At 42.7% G+C, this 18,005-nt stretch overlaps 1 long non-coding RNA gene across 2 annotated transcripts in view; it reads left to right on the top strand.

The window, feature by feature from the left end:
- Positions 1–18,005, top strand: part of LOC123329712 — a 439,709-nt gene that overhangs the window by 39,381 nt on the left and 382,323 nt on the right. For both annotated transcript variants that reach the window (XR_006545245.2, XR_006545246.2), the window contains exon 2: positions 6,698–6,839. This is a non-coding gene — a long non-coding RNA (uncharacterized LOC123329712). The remainder of the gene's footprint in view (positions 1–6,697; positions 6,840–18,005) is intronic.

Raw genomic sequence — 18,005 nt, forward strand, 5'->3', positions numbered from 1 at the left:
TGTGTGTTTGTATGTCTCAGTCTCAAGCATATTGCTTGGTTCATAGTAGATAATTTATACAATGCTTAGATGATCCATCCAGCTTTTGCTGGCCCTTCAACACCCAGAACCTCATCGTGCTCATAGGTTTTCCTGATCTCTCATACTTCCACTCCATCTTTACAGAACTAATTGCTCCTTTATCTGGGTTCTTAATACTGTGAGACTCTTGGCAGTTATGTTGTCTTTGTCTTAATATATAAATCAGGGATAAAGCTCTCATAGTGGTGAACATTTTAATGAAAATATATAAAAAGCATTTTGTTAACTTCAGCATGATATGGAAAGAATAATAATTTTATCTATTAAATACTGAGTTCCTAAAGGCTAGAGATCATTATTTTACATTTCTGTGTCTCCATTTCTTTGCCTTAAATAACCTAGACGAGGCTTACAAGTTGAAGGTATAAGTAATTTGCTTATTTTAAGGGAAATAATGGCACAGAGACTCAGTGGTTCTAGAGACATTTTAATAATTCGTCAGTAATCTTTCTATTGGCTGAGAAATATGAGTAGCCTAAGAAGACTCTGAAAAGATTAATCATAAAGTGACTGCTTCTGTTCTCACATTGCTAAGTCAGATCAATATACACTTTCTCGTGGCTAATTCTGAGGGCTGGTTAATTTAGCGACACTTATGGGTTCAGTGACAATCCTCAAGTTGAGGTTCCCAGAGTCTTTTATTGAGGAAGGCAGAGACCTAAGAAATCATTTACCACTCCCAGTGAGACCTGTAAAATTCTTGGCCATGTAATTAGGGACTTGCATATTAATTCTCAATCCGGGGGATTACTGTAGGCTGCAGAAATGATGTCAGATCTGGAGGAAGGGGCCTGAAGCAGGAAGAAGCTGTGTGCCTATTTCCTGTGTTGGTTGAATCTCTTAGAAATTGCCCTGAGGTCACTCTGAAAAAAGAAATCCAGTCTCATCGTTCATGCCTTGACCTCTTTGCCTCACATTTAAGCAAGACACACACACCCGTTTGGTGGAATGGCCTTTATTATTAATACTGATAATGGCTACCATTATTTAGCACAACAGCTAGGATCATTTAGAAAGACTCACATTAACCCTTGGCCTTGCTCTCACACACATGGCTGATCTTTAGAATTTTGTTCTGGCTCTTTCCATCAGAGGAAGTAGCAGGAGAAAGATTGAAGATGGCTCACAATATCATGCTAGGTTGCATTATACAAGCTACATGTTGTCTCTGCAGAATTTCTACTTGGGGAAGTTTTGCAAGAAATCTTGTGTGACAATCCTTTAAGTAAATCAGCCCCAGTTTAGCAAAGGAATGTATGAGACGGGGGAGAAAATATTCTAATACTTTTCAGTGTACCTGAAGTTGTAGACCTGTGGGATCATCTTATCCCAGCATCACTATAATCGGAAAAGTAGGTATTAATTTTCATTAACGGGGACTCAGAGGTGAAGAGACTTGTCCAGTGTCCCATGGCTGGCAAATCAGCCTTGAAGCACAGTCCTTCTCTGGTCTTTTCCACTAGGCGGTGTTGGGAGCTTGGAGTTCTAGGAGATACATTAAGCTCCTCCCTTCTCATTACCTCTTCTTCCAACCTAGTGGATATGGAAAGATGGGATGGACTCAGAGTGGAGAAATAGCAGAGCCATTCTCTCCAGCATCTGAGTGCTTAAGGCCAGTGGAGGGCTGCATCATCTATGGGTAACTGTCCCCCGGTGTCAGTTCAGATGAAGTTGTCGGTACGGTCAGGAGTTTTTGCTCTCTGACGCTGTGCACTTCCAAGCACAGTTGCTGCCTCTGGGTTCATAGCTGTCTTTCTTTCATTACTGCCCATCACAGGGGAGCTGGAGTGTGTAAGCACTGCGGGCATCTCTCCACAGGCATTAGCTGTTTGTTTGGAGAATTAATTTATGTGCCTCTAAAGGGTTATTGATTTGAGTTAGGTGATTAAAGGCACTCGATAAAGAACCTGCTCCAGCTACTCACCTGTATTCCACTGATTATGGAAAGGAATATATCCATCTTTTCTCTTCCTCTGCCTAAACCCCTCTTCTCTTCTGCTGCCCTAGGACTTTTAATTAGGCTGAGAGGCAGCCTTCTTTGTCTCCTGAGTGGATGTGGCAAGGAGGAGCCGTATTGCAGGGCGCTCTGGAAAGCGGAAAGAGGAAACAGCTGAACCTCTCAACTAGTTGGATAAGCTTGGGAAATAATAATTCCCACCCCCTTCATCTTCTCTCTGTCTCTCATCTAATCAGGTTCTGATTTTACATCCAAAGTGTCTCCTGATTTGTCCCTCTCTCCTTGCTTGCTTCTGATGCTGTCCTGGCTCAGGTCGTGGTTGGTCTGCCTGAACTCCTGCCAGAGCCCCTGAACTGACACTCCCACCCTCCTCTCCCCAACATCCCTCCAGTCTTTCCTCCACCCTGCCGCTGGAAGTCTTTTCAAAATCAAGTTCTGATGATATTTAGGATATCTCTTGCTCCTCTGTTTGATACCTGTCTCTTCATTGCCAAATAGGATGAGTTCTGACTTATCAATATGGTCCGTAGGGCTTTCATAACCTGGACTTACTAGCTTATAGGACTGATTTTGTCCTCAGCTACCCTCACATATACTGGGTTCTAGTGATAACGTGTGATCCATCATTTACTGAAGAGAATATTTACTCTCGTTCTTGTGCATCTTTATCTTTTCCCCTGGAAACTTATGTTTATCTCAAATATCACCTCAGGCACTCAGATGTAAAGCCTTTGCTGGTTCCTTCAACTCAGAAAGACCTGGACTCCTTCATTCCGTCCCTCTTCTCACATAGTATTTCAGATGGGTCTTTACTTAACAGTTCTGCTGCTGCTGCTGCTAAGTCACTTCAGTCGTGTACGACTCTGTGCGACCCTATACACGGCAGCCCACCAGGCTCCCCCATCCCTGGGATTTTCCAGGCAAGAACACTGGAGCGGGTTGCCATTTCCTTCTCCAATTCATGAAAGTGAAAGTGAAGTCACTCAGTCGTGTCCGGCTCTTAGCAACCCCATGGACTGCAGCCTACCAGTCTCCTCCGTCTATGGGATTTTCCAGGCAAGAGTACTGGAGTGGGGTGCCATTGCCTTCTCCGACTTAAAAGTTCTAGCATTGTCTTTTTAGTACTTTTTTCTCTAAAATGTGAGTTCCTTGCGGACAGAAGTCATGGCTTATTCATTCTGATATTTCCAGACTCTACTGGAGAGTTTAATACACTTAAAATGATAGATTGGAGTGTTTTTGAGCAAAAATTTGCCTTCATTCTTCTTTCCTTCTGGAGTGGGGGATGTTATGCAGTTTTTTTGCCTCGTTGACTTTGAACTTGGCAGTGTGACTTCCTTAGCCAGTGGAGTGTGAGCAGACATGAGGTAAACAGAGGTTTTTAGTGGGCCTGGGTGCTTGTCTTGTCTTCCTGTGCTCTTGTGCTCCACTGGAACTGCTGGCTGAACTGGGGGCCGCTAGGGGCATGTAAGGAGCAGAATTGAACAAGGTCTAGAGTTTGATCTGACTTCAGCTAAGTTGAGGATCTGTGTGCAGGACGTAAGTGTTGTTGCTTTAAGTTGTTGGGCTTCGAGGTAGTTTGTCACTCAATATTGTTACGGGGTGATTGACTAATGGACTCAGAGGTTTGAACCAGTATATGGATGAGTAATACATAGTTCAACAAGATGATTCTAGGGTCTGAGTGTGTGTGTCCTCTCCAAATTCATGTAATTGTTTATGTATGCTCAGTTGTACCCAACTCTTTGCGATTCTATGGACTGTAGCCCACCAGGCTCCTCTGTCCATGGGGTTTTCCAGGCAAGAGTACTGGAGGGGGTTGCCATTTCATATGTTGAAATCCTAATCCCCCAAAGACGATGGTGGAGCCCTCTTGAATGGAATTAGTGCCTTATGAAAGAGACCCCAGAGAAATCCCTAGCTGCCTCCACAAAGTGAGGACAGCTAGATGGTACCAGCTATGGACTAGGAAAACAGCCCTCATCAAAGTAAATGTGACCATCCTGGTGCCTTGATCTTGGACGCAGCAGCCTTCAGAACTGTGAGAAAGAGATGTTCATTGTTACCCAGTCTGAGGCATTTTGTTATAGCAGCCTAAACAGACGAAGAAAGATGAGTTAAAAGAATGAGAGAGAGGAAAAAAAATTATGAGAGAAGAGCTCAAAAGTTATGAGTGGAATCCTTGTGCATATATTTCTTGGGAAAGCATGACATTAGGAACCTCATGATAAGTCATCATTCATGGAAAGTTCAGGATGGGATTATCTGAAGTTGTGGTAGTATCATAAACTTTAATGAAAGATATTTTGTCTTAGTTTTATAAGCCTGGCATGGAGGCTGAAGCTTACAAATTGTAAAACTCTTAAGATAGAAATTAAGTTTCTCACTTGAATATTTATCATGGAAAACATAATCAGAAGGCAAATCTTCTGGGAAGAAAGTTGCATAATGAATTCCAAATCCTAATAGAAATTATTATTGGGTTGTAAACTTTTTTGGATTAACCATGCCACCGTTCCTCTTCATTAGTGTGGATAATTAAAAGTTAACAGTGTATCATTTCTTGATATATTTATGGATATTGCTGTACAAATGGCATGATTGGTATGGCCTATGACTAGTTATTTTCTTTAGTAGGGGCATTCGGTTAATGAGTTCAGCACTAGAGTACTGAGATGTAAATGGATTTATGAAGTTTGTCTTCACAGTCTCAAAGGCATGCCAGGAAGACTTAGTAAGAATGTGTGACTGAACAAGCACAGCATTTATTTTATCTACAGAAATCAGGTAGTGTCTAACACATGGTGCATGCATGCTCAGTCATTTATGACTTTTTGGGACCCTGTGGACTGTAGCCCACTAGGCTCCTCATGCCCTCCAGGCAAAAATACTGGAGTGGGTTGCCATTTTCTTCTCTAGGTGATCTTCCCGACCCAGCTATTGTACCTGCATCTCCTACATTGGCAGGCGGATTCTGTACCACTGAGCCACCTGGGAGCCCTCTAACACATAGTAGGAATTAAGTGTTTATCCGAAAGAGAGATCAAAATTATATAGAATTAAGAGAAATAAAAGATGGAGAACTGAATCAGCACTAGCACGTGGGGCAATTCCTGAGTCCACAGGCCTTTATTCCTGGCAGTGAGTCTAGCAGGAGAAATTAGGTTTGATCTGCCACCCTGGGAGAATTCATGATGTAGCGAGGTGACTGATGAATCACAATCTATCCTGCCTTGCCTTGCCTGCCTCAAAGAACCCAGAGTTCTTGAACCCTGCAGGGTTAAGTTCTTAATTTTTGAATTCAGGGTCAAAAATTAAGATGCTTGCTTGAATATTAAGCTTTCAAATGAGAAAAATGTCATAAGTTGTTGGTTTGATTTGGATTAATAGGGTCATGTTGGTGTTTTGAGGAGAGAAAATTACATGCTTGAAGGTGTAAATGTGTTCTTTCTGTTCTTAGCTTCTTGAGATATTGTGACATTAAGGACTGTGCTCGTGTATCATTTGATCTCTGACCTCCTGTTGTCTATGAGGCTATTGCATCTCCTCTCGAGTGGGCCTGCTGTTAATTAGGGCACCAAAGCTGTCATACGCTACTACTGTGATGTCTGCCCGTAACAGCTGCCCCTGTGACTTGTTTTCTCTGTCTGCCTTGCCCATCTCTCCAGTATGCCAGAACAGCAGCTCTTTGGTCATTGGAAATGCCATTAGAAACTTCACAAAAACTTTCTTGAAGTCTGTGGAAGTTGGTGCAGATGGTAAAATAGGATTTCTTCCACTTGAGAGCTGAATACTTATCCTATTCCATCAAGATACTTCCCCAAAGCATAATTTCCACAGAGGGTTTAAATTTTCACTCCTTAACAGCTTTAGAATATGTCCGTCTCAGTCAAGTCCTAGACAGAGCTGCGTTCACACGTGACTTAGCAATTACCTAAAACACTGGCTGTAATGCAGAGAAGGTCATTATGTGACGGCACAACTGGACTCTCTAATGCCTCTCTACTAGGAACTCTGTTCCTCTTCTGCTTTTCTAGAGGCTGTAAACAGGACAGACCTGGCATGTGGTATTGATTGTAAGAAAATGGCCCTGATAAGTATCATACAACATACATGCTGAAGTGCGAGTTACAGAGGCTGAGGATGAAGAGAGGCTCTTAGAAAAAAGTTAACTCTTTATCCTTGGGCAACTAGTCAGGGAAAGAATCAAGAGAAATCTGAGCCGACAGATGAAGGAGTTAGCTCCTTACATCTCATTACAGCAATTCTTTGATTTCCTATTTTGAGGCACTGTTGGAGGCCGGATACCATTCTCCTAGTGTATGTGGAACATCAAAAGAAAGTAAACAGCTGTTTCACTGGCTTTTTATAATAAGAGATCTGGAGAAATGAACTAAAATAAATACCTATGCAATTGTTATTAATGCACACAGACCAACAGATTCCTTTTTAAGTCTTTTATTGTCAATTTCAGCATGAGTAGAAAAACACCAATAACAGTATAATAATGCATATATATGGAATTTAGAAAGATGGTAACGATAAAAAAAAAAAAGCATGAGTAATGGTTTGTCTGAAGTACTTGTAAGTCTGCTTATACTAATAGTTGTTCTGTTACCAAATGCATTATCCTTTGCATTATCTCCCCGCCCCCTCCAGATTTCATAAATTTGAGTATCACGCCTGACTGGCTGGAGGAGGCAATAAACAGTTTCATTTTGAGCCTGAATGATGGAGACGAGGATGATGCCTTTGAATTATTATTTTGATGCACGAATTTCAGTCTTCTGAGTAGAAACAGGTAGACATGTCTCTTTGGTATCTTCTGTTTTCATCTGAATCCAGATTCTCACTCGTAACCACTCCTTTGGGAACAAGTTTCTTTGTATCACAAACTTTGAATTTTCTCTTCTTTGCATTACAAAAAAAAAAACCAGTCTCCATTTGCACACCTGTATTCATGGCAACATTATTTACAATGTCCCAAAGGTGGAAGTAACCAAATGTCCATCGACAGATGAATGGATAGAGAAAATGTGGTATATACAGATGATGTAATATTCAGTTCAGTTCAGTTCAGTTGCTCAGTCGTGTCCGACTCTTTGTGACCCCATGAATCACAGCACACCAGGCCTCCCTGTCCATCACCAACTCCTGGAGTTCACTCAGACTCACGTCCATCGAGTCAGTGATGCCATCCAGCCATCTCATCCTCTGTCGTCCCCTTCTCCTCCTGCTCCCAATCCCTCCCAGCATCAGAGTCTTTTCCAATGAGTCAACTCTTTGCATGAGGTGGCCAAAATTCTGGAGTTTCAGCTTTAGCATCATTCCTTCCAAAGAAATCCCAGGGCTGATCTCCTTCAGAATGGACTGGTTGGATCTCCTTGCAGTCCAAGGGACGCTCAAGAGTCTTCTCCAACACCACAGTTCAAAAGCATCAATTCTTCGGCACTCAGCTTTCTTCACAGTCCAACTCTCACATCCATACTTGACCACAGGAAAAACCATAGCCTGTTTATATATAGGAATATATATAAATATAGGAAAAACTATATTGCATAGATGTAATATTACACCACCTTAAAAAGGAAGGAAATCTTGTCATATGCTACAGTGTGGATGACCCTTGAAGACATTTTGATGAACAAAGTAAGCCAGTCACAAAAGGACAAATACTATTCTTTTGCTCATACCGATATGAATCCACTTACATGAAGTCTATAAGGTAGTCAAAATCATAGAAACAGGAAGTGATTGCCAAGGGCAGGGATGAATATTTAATAGGTTTAGAGCTTTAGCTTTTAAGATGATAAAGTTTTAGAAATATGTTCCTTAACAATGTAAATACATTTAATAACTCTGAATTGTATGCTTGAAGTGGTTAGGAGAGCAAATAATAGTGTTATGTGTTTTTTTTTGCCATTAGAAAAATTTCGCTAAGTCATGTCTTGACTCTTTTGTGACCCCATGGACTCCTTTGTCCATGGATTTCCCAGGCAGGAATACTGGAGTGGTTTGCCATTTCCTTCTCCAGGGGACCTTCCTGACCTAGGGATCAAACCTGGGTCTCCTGCATTGCAAGTGAATGCTTTACTATCTGAGCCAAAGGGAAGCCCTATGTGCTTTTCTGCCATTAAAAAAGGGACTTAACAAAAACAAAAAAATTATCTTTCCCCTGATGATACTGTAATCCTTGACATCCCCCTGCCATGATTTCTCTCCCATGCTGCACATGGCTGAGTTGGTACAGTTCTTGTTTCTAACATGCATCTGGGTCTTCACCTTTCCTCCCTCTTGAATCTCACATCCTTTAATAACACTATCCTCCTTGCAACCTCAGTAAGGTCAGCTCTTCACCTCCCGGACAGTTTTCTTCCTTTTCCCCCCTGACTTCAGTAGCTGCTCCAATCTTCCTTTCCTGCACTTCCAGCTAGTGTATAGATTATTTTACCTCCACCAAAGTAATGCATTTGTCATTTAGGAAAAGGACAACCAAAAGGAAGAAAAATTAAAAAAATAGATTCATAGTTCAGAAATGACTGCCATTAGCCAAAGTGGGATCGCCCTCACCTCCTGCCCTGTAAATTACATGTTATTATTCAGCGGTATTTCGGGACCACCTTCCCACATGGTTCACGTCTTTGCTTCATCAGGTTTGGTCTTCTTTGATCAGGGGGATCTCTGCATCTGTATGACCGTATCTTGACCCCTCTGCATCACATCAGTCAGTCTTCTTTCCTCTCATCCCGACCTCCTGTCTTTTCCTTTGCCTCATCATCTCACTCCGGCATGCCCCACTTAATCTGACCAGAAGGAGAGAGGGCTGGGCTTGCTGCCTGACCAGGCTTCTTCCTTCACTGGACACGAGGTCTCTGTGGCAGTATCGAGATATGGCATAGTTCCCCTCTCTGCATTTCCAGGCACGCATTTAGTTCAACCCTGGTGATATGGTTAGGGGGAGTACACTTAGACTCGGGATCCAGTGACTTAGACTGAGTCCCAGCAGACATTTCAGTGTCCTCTCTGCTCTTCATGTGGTTGCGGTAAATGACAAACACACTACCACCCAGAAAGCACTTGAAACAGAGCCCAGCATATAACAAACACTTAGTACAGTGTTAGCTAATTATTTAAATAGAGATTCTGAGTATGGCACTCCACTCCAGTACTCTTGCCTGGAAAATCCCATGGATGGAGGAGCCTGGTAGGCTGCAGTCCATAGGGTCGCTGAGAGTCGGACACGACTGAGCGACTTCACTTTCACTTTTCACTTTTATGCATTGAAGAAGGAAATGGCAGCCCACTCCAGTGTTCTTGCCTGGAGAATCCCAGGGACGGGGGAACCTGGTGGGCTGCCAGATGTCTATGGGGTCGCACAGAGTCAGACACGACTGAAGCGACTTAGCAGCAGCACATCCGTTTGTTCCATCCCCACTGACACTATCTTAGTTCAGATGCCTTGTCCCCACAGCAGTCTCATAACCACTCCTGTCTGCACTATTTTATGCCTCTAATTCATCCTTCCTACTGCAGCTGGTGAGTATTCTAAAACACAGATCTAACTAGGATCCTCCTCTGGCAGACCCCCTTCAATGGAACACCCTCCTACTCTTTCTCTGAGGCCCCATGAACGGCCAACTGTACATCTTCAAGATGCAAGGGAAGCTGACACCCTCTCCAGAAGGCTCCCCAGGACCTCTCCCTTCCCCCAAGCCTGGGTTGAGTGCCACCCAAGTGCTCCCGAGCATCTGGTGCTTGCCTCTTCCGCGCCACATACTGCATTGCATTGTGACGTGCTTGTTCATGTCCCCTCATTATCCGCAAACTTCCTGATGACAAAAGATAGTGGTTTTCCATCCTGAGCATCTGGTATAGCAGTTGGACTATAATCTTTGATAAGAAGTAAGATCACTTCTCAGGATCAGTGTTTTTTTCCCCCGGTGGCTGATCTTAATTGTTACGTGTTGACTTTTGATGATTTCACTTTCAACAGGTGGATTTTTGTGGACCTTGTCCCCACATTCTGCTCCACTGTCCCTCTTTCCTGCTACCAGTTTCTTGTCTCCATAACCTTTATGTTTTGAACCTTCCCTCTGTTTTCCTTTATCTCTTCTCTTACAGTGCTCTGTCTGCTGCCCTGTAATTATGCTTCTCATCCTTGGCAGACGTTAGCGAATTGTGCCAGTGTTTGTTTTCCCTTGGGGTTGTGAATCGCTTGTGGGCAGGGACATCGCTTCTTGGCCTCCTATCTTCTGTAGCACCTGAGTTCACTAGGGTTTTGGTAGGTAGTGGCACCCCACTCCAGTACTCTTGCCTGGAAAATCCCATGGATGGAGGAGCCTGGTAGGCTGCAGTCCATGGGGTTGCGAAGAGTCGGACACGACTGAGTGACTTCACTTTCACGCATTGGAGAAGGAAATGGCAACCCACTCCAGTGTTCTTACCTGGAGAATCCCAGGGATGGGGGAGCCTGGTGGGCTGCTGTCTATGGGGTCGCACAGAGTCAGACATGACTGAAGCAACTTAGCAGCAGCAGCAGCAGTCCACTTAAATCCAAAGCTTTGAGGAGGGAGATCAAATAAACACATTTTTTAGCACTCTTGTCTCTGGAAGCATATTATTAATGCAGTGTCAAGTGGTAAAGAATATGCCTGACATGCAGGAAACGCAGAAGATTAGAGTTTGATCCCAGGGTCGGGAAGATCCCCGGGGTAGGAAATGGAAATCCACTCCCTTATTCGTGCCTGAAAAATCCCATGGACATAGGAGGCTGGTGAGCTACAGTCCATGGGGTCTCAAAGAGACATGACTGAGCATGCATACACCAGAGAAATTGGCAATCGTAGGAGAAATCTTATACAGAAAAAGTGCCAAGAAGAAGTTAACCCTTTGGGTAGAACTGAGTGAGATAACTATCTTCCTATTTGGACCTTTGTTTAATTTTTAAAGCTGGTAAGTATTCTGTAAGACTTTTTGTAGACTGGGGAGGTAGAAACCAGACTGTGTCTAGGGTCTAGGTAAAGCTCAGATATGTAATGAATGCCCAATACATATGTTACATATTTTTTATGTTACACAAGGATGATGAGGGTTGATTCTGGAGGACAGCTCCCCTTCTAGATTCTTCTGTAAAAACGGATATGATGATAGTCCCTACCACATAAGGTTGTTGTGAGGATTAATAAAGCACCTAGAAAAACCCCTGGCACATAGTTAGCTCTAAAAAAGATAGCTGTTATCACTCTGTTGGCAATTGTGATATGTGCCATATCGTATGTATCCACATACTAATTCAAAGGGGTTCCCCTCACTTTTCAGAGGCTCACAAATGTCAATGTCATTTCTTTAAGATCACATAGCTATAAAGTGGCAGCGTTGGGATTTGAATTAAGTATTATTTGACTCCAAGTCCATGTTCTTTACATTATGCTGTCCTTTTAGAAGGACAGCATGGTAAAGGCTGACTGTTTTGAACATGAATCTCTGGATAAAGTTGTTCAAGTTGGTTTTTGTGGCTCCCAGTCTCCGCAGATTATTATTATCTGCAAATCCATGTATCAGAACCTGACATTGTGTTTTATTTTTTTATTGGAGTATAACTTCTTTACACTGTTGCATCAGTTTCTGCTATTCAATGAAGTGAATCAGCTATATGCATATATATATATATCCCCTCTTGGACCTCCCTCTCCCTCCTTACCCCCCATCCCTCCCATCTAGGTCATTACAGAGCACTGAGCTCCTGTTTCCTGGATCCTATATTTTTCTCTTTATTGGACTACTTCATTTTTGTGGAGCATATATTCTAGAAAGTTCCTGAGAAGGAATACATAAAAGATATTTTACTTATTCATGATGGATTTCTGATTGGCTGGGCTAAAAACTCTAGGTTTTAAACAATTTCTCTGAAGACTTCTAGTTTCTTGTTGGCAACATGAATGCCATTTTGATTCTGGGTTATTTATGTGTGGTACGTCCTCTCCAAGCCTCTCTCTCCCTGTCTCTCTCTCTCCTCTTCTCCCTCCCTGCTTGCCTCACTTTCTCCTCACACCTCTGAATCTTTTCTGTCCTCACTCCCAGATGATGACTCTGTTTCATATTTCCCTGAGAGATGGAAGAAATGGAAAGAGAATGTATTCACTCTCTCTCACTTTGAATAAATTCTTTGCATCTGTTCCTTTCTTTCTTCTTCTTCTGGTATTCCCATTATGCTTATGTTACACCTTTTGTAATTATCCCACAGTTCTTCTACCATTTTCATTCTTTTTTTTTTCCTTTGTGTTTTAAGTTTGGAAGTTTCTATTAACCTGTTCAAGCTCACTCATCTTTCTTTAACTGTGTCCATTCCAGTCCATTGATAAGCCTATTAAAGGCATTCTTCATTTATGTTACAGTGCTTTTTATTTCTAAATAAAAAAAAGAAAAAGAAAACAGCATTTTCTTTGGATTCTTTCCTAATGTTCCATTTCTCTCTTTACATTGCCTCTCTATCCTTGCACTTTTTCCACTTTTTCCCATTATAGCCCTTAGCGTATTAATCATAGTTGTTTTAAATTCTTGGTCTGATATTCTTTGTCACCTATCAATTGGCACTTGCCATCTACCTCTACAGGATTAAATTATGAGCTGCCACGGCTGCTGACCTTCAACACCCCCTGAAAGTTCAGAGTAAAGAGCAGAAATGAGACTTTGTGCTCTGGAAAAAACTGGCAGAACGAGTCTTCAGATACTTAGATATTTTCAGAAGATGATTTTATGAGCCCAGTTTTTTACATCTCCTCATATCTAGAAAATCACTAAACTCTCTCATGGTGATGTCTGGTCCTCATGGCTAGCGGTAATCCTCATGAGGCTAGCAGAAGCCTTTTGTAAAAAAAACATGTGCTGGATTGTATGTACTCTCCCTTCACCAAAATCACCCATATACTGGCCTTCCTCTCTACCACTTTGGAGCAGTTTCTTAGAGCTCTCTGAAATGCTGCCTTCTGGGTTATAGTCCTAATTTTGCCCCACATAAAACTTAAATCACAGCTCTTATGTAGTGCATTGTTTTTTTCAGTTGGCAATTCCAAAATGTCTACAATGTCTGAGTTTGGTTCTGATGCCTGCTCTGTCTCCTCAAATACGTTTTTGTCTTTTAGTATTACTTGTAATTTTTTGTTGCGAGCTGGGCATATTTACTGGGTCAAAGAACGGAGGTGGCTCCACCTTTAACATGAGGTCTTTTGATTCTCTGGCTAGGAGTTGAGGCTGTGTCACTGTGTGCTGTAGCTAAAGGCATCACAGGTAAAGCGTCCTTTGATGTCGTTGTTTTTGTCCCTCCTAGTGTCTTTGAGTTTTCCTAGTACCTTCTTCATAAACGAGAACAGATGTGCTGTTCTTTCTGCTGTATTTCTTTGTTTTATCCAGGAGCCCTGTTGATGTCACAGTAAGGTGTGAGGTTAGGAGACGTGTTCCATAGGTCTGTGGTTCAGTTCAGTTCAGTCGCACAGTCGTGTCCAACTCTGCAACCCCATGAACTGCACCATGCCAGGCCTCCCTGTCCATCACCAACTCCCAGAGTCCATCCAAACCCATGTCCATTGAGTCAGTGATGCCATCCAACCGTCTCATCCTCTGTTGTGCCCTTCTCTTCCTGCCTTCAATTTTTCCCAGCATCAGAGTCTTTTCAAATGAGTCAGCTCTTCTCATCAGGTGGCCAAAGTGTTGGAGTTTCAGCTTCAGCATCAGTCCTTCCAATGAATATTCAGGACTGATTTCCTTTAGGATGGACTGGTTGGATCTCCTTGCAGTCCAAGGGACTCTCAAGAGTCTTCTCCAACACCACAGTTCAAAAGCATCAATTCTTCGGCGCTCAGCTTTCTTTATAGTCCAACTCTCACATCCATATATGACTACTGGAACAACCATGGTTTTAACTAGATGGACCTTTGTTAGCAAAGTTATATCTCTGCTTTTTAATGTGCTGTCTAGGTTGGTCATAGCTTTTCTTCCAAGGAGTTCTGTGGTTAGGTTGTCTTCTAGTAAGCTATGTCCTTAGGCTGTCATCTTCACAAGTGCTTCTCAGTTTTTTTTTTCCCCCCTTAGGTGAGTCAGGAAGGATAGAAAGGTATTTCTATCTGGAGTTGGGTATTTCCCTTCCCTCCTTTCCCTTGAGGAAGAGCCTTGTTAAGAAAAGAATGTTCTGAGCATATTTTGAAATGGTTACTTTTCCCTTCCCACTGCCAGAAGCACAGGACCTCATAGGGCTTCTATAGGCAAATCACATAAAGGACGGGAGCACCATAAATTTGGGCCCTTCTGGGATTTTTAACTTCCAACCTTGTGCACAGAGTCACAAACATTTTGTCACTTACAGTTTAAGTTTTCCAATCCTGTTACTAGTTCCGGTGGTGAGTTCTGCTCTCGTAAGCTGTGATTCTTTGTATCTATGTATCTGTCTTCCCAGTGTGGGGGACAGGGATCTGCCCTGTGACCTCAGTTCTCTGATCGACCCAAGAAGAGTTGTTGGTCTTCAATTTTTTTCATCTCTTTTCCCATACTGAGGACAGGAGTGATGACTTCCAAGCTCCTTACCTGCTGGACTGGCAACCAGAAGTCCCTGAATCTGTATCACATACTCTGCCTTCCCTTTTGCTGCTGTAAACTATCTAAGGATCCCCCTTCTCTTATGTCTTGTCCCTTTTCCACTATCAGAAGACATTACTCCAGTGAGAGTCCCCTCTTTCTCCTACATCATAACATTTGCCTTTTCCTGTGTCATTTATATCAACTGAAAAATGCTGTAAGAGTTCCTATCTTAATAAACAGATAAAACAAATACACAGAACAAACTCCACACCTTCATGTGACCACAGACTCTTAATCCTGCTACTGATCGTGGTGCTTAAGAGCTTGATTTCAGTTCCCTGTCTGGAAACGGATCCCAGGAAGTGAGAGTGTTGAATCCTAACCATTAGACCACCAGGGACTAGTGGCTGGAAGCAGGACCCTGGCTCTTGTCTTCTTTGTGAAAAGAATTTTAGCAGAGAGGTGGAAAACAGTGAGACAGGTAAAGTGTTTATTAGGAAAGTACGTGCAGCTAGACACATGGGCAGGACTCGGAGAAAGTTACATGCCATTGGGGGTGGCTTAGATTGCTAATGCAGGGACAGTTTTCTGGGTCTTTGTTTTCCTCTGGCCAGCCATCTTCACCCCTATATCTGATCTGACTCAAGGCCCTACCCTGTGTGCACACGAATCTTTTAGCCAAGAAGGATTTCAGTGCAAGGGTCTCTGAGGGTCTCAGGCCATATTATGGGCTAGTGTCCCCTCTGCTGAGAAAGTTTCCTCAGAACCCTTCTACACACCAGAAAGGTGTGTGGTCTGGAGGGGTCTCCTTGACCATAAGAATGAGAAATGTATGGCATCCTTATTTTAACCTAAGCAGGGATTAACCTGTCTCTGCTCCTGCCATTACAGTTATTTAGAAGTGTCCGCAGGAGACAAAGTCCAACTGTCTCAAAGCATAAGCAGGAGGCTCCTTGTAAATGTCTAGTTGGGGGCCCATCTACCTCCTGCCTCACTCCTATCCCATTTATGTTCTCTCTTTCACCACAGAATTCTCTGGAAGACTTATCCATGCTCACTGTCCCCATCCCTCCTCACCCAGGCTTTCATCTTCCTTTCTTCCTGGAAAATGCTTTGTTCAAGTGCAGTGATCTCCATGTTGTTACATTCAGGGCTGGGCTTTTGTTCACCATCTTACCTGACCTGTTGGCAGCACTTTGTAAATGTTGATCTCTGTTTGCCTCGAAAAGCTGTCTTCACTTCACTTCTGCGAGTCCTTCACTTCCTTGGTTTTCCTTCTAGCTCACCTTTGTTTCTTTTAGGTCTCATTTGCTGATTTCTCTTTAGCTTCCTGACTTGTAAATTCTGGAGTGCCCCAGGGTTCAGTCTTCAGATGTCTTCTTAATCTGTAATTATTGCCACATGATCTCATCAGATCTTCTGCTTTTAAATATGCATTCGTATGCTGATTATTTCTGTGTCAGAGACCAGACAGCTGCTCTTAGAACCTGTCCCTCTTCATCCAGGGGGCACAATTAGACTGCACTTCTAGTCTTCTTTACATTTAAATATAGCCATTTGATTGAGGTACAGGCAAAGGGCTATAATAAGTGTCATGTACTATTTCCCAGCCTAGCCTGTACATCATGGTGCTGGAGAAGACTCTTGAGAGTCCCTTGGACTGCAAGGAGATCCAACCAATCAATCCTAAAGAAAATTAAGCCTGAATGTTCATTGGAAAAACTGATGCTGAAGCTTCAATACTTTGGCCACCTGATGCGAAGAGCCCAACTCATTGGAAAAGACCCTGATGCTGGGAAAGATAGAGGGCAGGAGGAGAAGAGGGCAACAGAGGATGAGATGGTTGGATGGCATCACCGACTCAATGGACATGAGTTTGAGCAAACTCTGGGAGACAGTGAAGGACAGGGAAGCCTGGTGTGCGGCAGTGCATGGAGTCGCAGAGTCTGACACAACTGAGTGACTGAACAACAACAACGAGGCCTGTAAACATCACTCACTGCTGATCTTAAATTCACTCTTCCCTTTTGCTGACTGGAGGCAGAGAACTCCACTGATAGAGCCACACATGGGAAGAGCATGGATCCCAGAGTAATCAGGTGAAAGGCTGACCATCAAGCAAGAACATTAGTTTGAACTTTGATTGCATTAAGCCACTGTGAATTTGGGATTTGGCTCTTATGATGGCTAGAATTACCTTAACTGAGACAGAAATTGGTGTCTGGAATGGGTGCTGCTGAAACAGAAACCTAGAACATGTGGCATTCCTGGGTGGTTTCATGGCAGGCAGTAATGATGGTTTCTGTGTAATGAAGAGAAACATCTGGTTAAAACATTTTCTGTGGTATGTTGGGAGGCAGACGTATTGCTAAAGAATTCATGTTGCTATTGTTCAGTCTCTCAGTTGTGTCCAACTCTTTGAGACCCCATGGACTGCACACCAGGCTTCTCTGTCCTTCACCATCTCCTGGAGTTTTCTCAGACTCATGTCCATTGAGTTGGTGATGCCATCTAACTATCTTGTCTTCTGTTGCCCCCTTCTCTTCATGCCTTCTATCTTTCCCATCATCAGGGTCTTTTCCAATGAGTTGGCTCCTTGCATCAGGTGGCCAAGGTATTGAAGCTTCAGCATCAGTCCTTCCAATGAATATTCAGCATTGATTTCCTTTAGGATTGACTGGTTGGATCTCCTTGCAGTTCTAGGTACACTCAAGAGTCTTCTCTAACACCACAGTTCAAAAACATCAATTCTTCAGTGCTCAGCCTTCCTTATAGTACAACTCTCACATCCATACATGACTACTGGAAAAGGCACAGCTTTGACTATACAGACATTTGTAGGTAAAGTAATGTCTCTGCTTTTTAATACACTGTCTATGTTGGTCAAACTTTTCTTCCAAGGAGCAAGTGTCATTTAATTTCATGGGTGTAGTCACCATCTGCAGTGATTTTGGAGCCCAAGAAAATACTTTCACTGTTTCCATTGTTTCCCCATCTATATGCCAGGAGATGATGGCATCAGATGCCATGATCTTAGTTTTTTGAATGTTGAGTTTTAAGCCAGCTTTTTCACTCTCCTCTTTCACCTTCATCAAGAGGCTCTTTAGTTCAAGTATTAGAATATAGAAGTGTGGTGTGTATGTTATTATTTGCTGTGCTTGATAAAGTACTAAAAGAAAAAAAGGGGGCTCCAGAAAGAATCCGTTGATTTATAAGCAGAATGAAAGTCATACGAAGAACCCAGAAGTTCATTTGGAAGACCCGTTGTTTCTAGGTACCAAATGGTATGAGATAAAATTTAAAAAGGCTGTGAAGGACACAGGGCCATTATGATTGAGCCTTGAAGCTCTGATAAGATTAAGAATATGATTTGTCTCCCCAGCCTATTTTGTCAACT

Source organism: Bubalus bubalis, chromosome 16, assembly GCF_019923935.1.
Source record: "Bubalus bubalis isolate 160015118507 breed Murrah chromosome 16, NDDB_SH_1, whole genome shotgun sequence".
Taxonomy (NCBI): domain Eukaryota; kingdom Metazoa; phylum Chordata; class Mammalia; order Artiodactyla; family Bovidae; genus Bubalus; species Bubalus bubalis.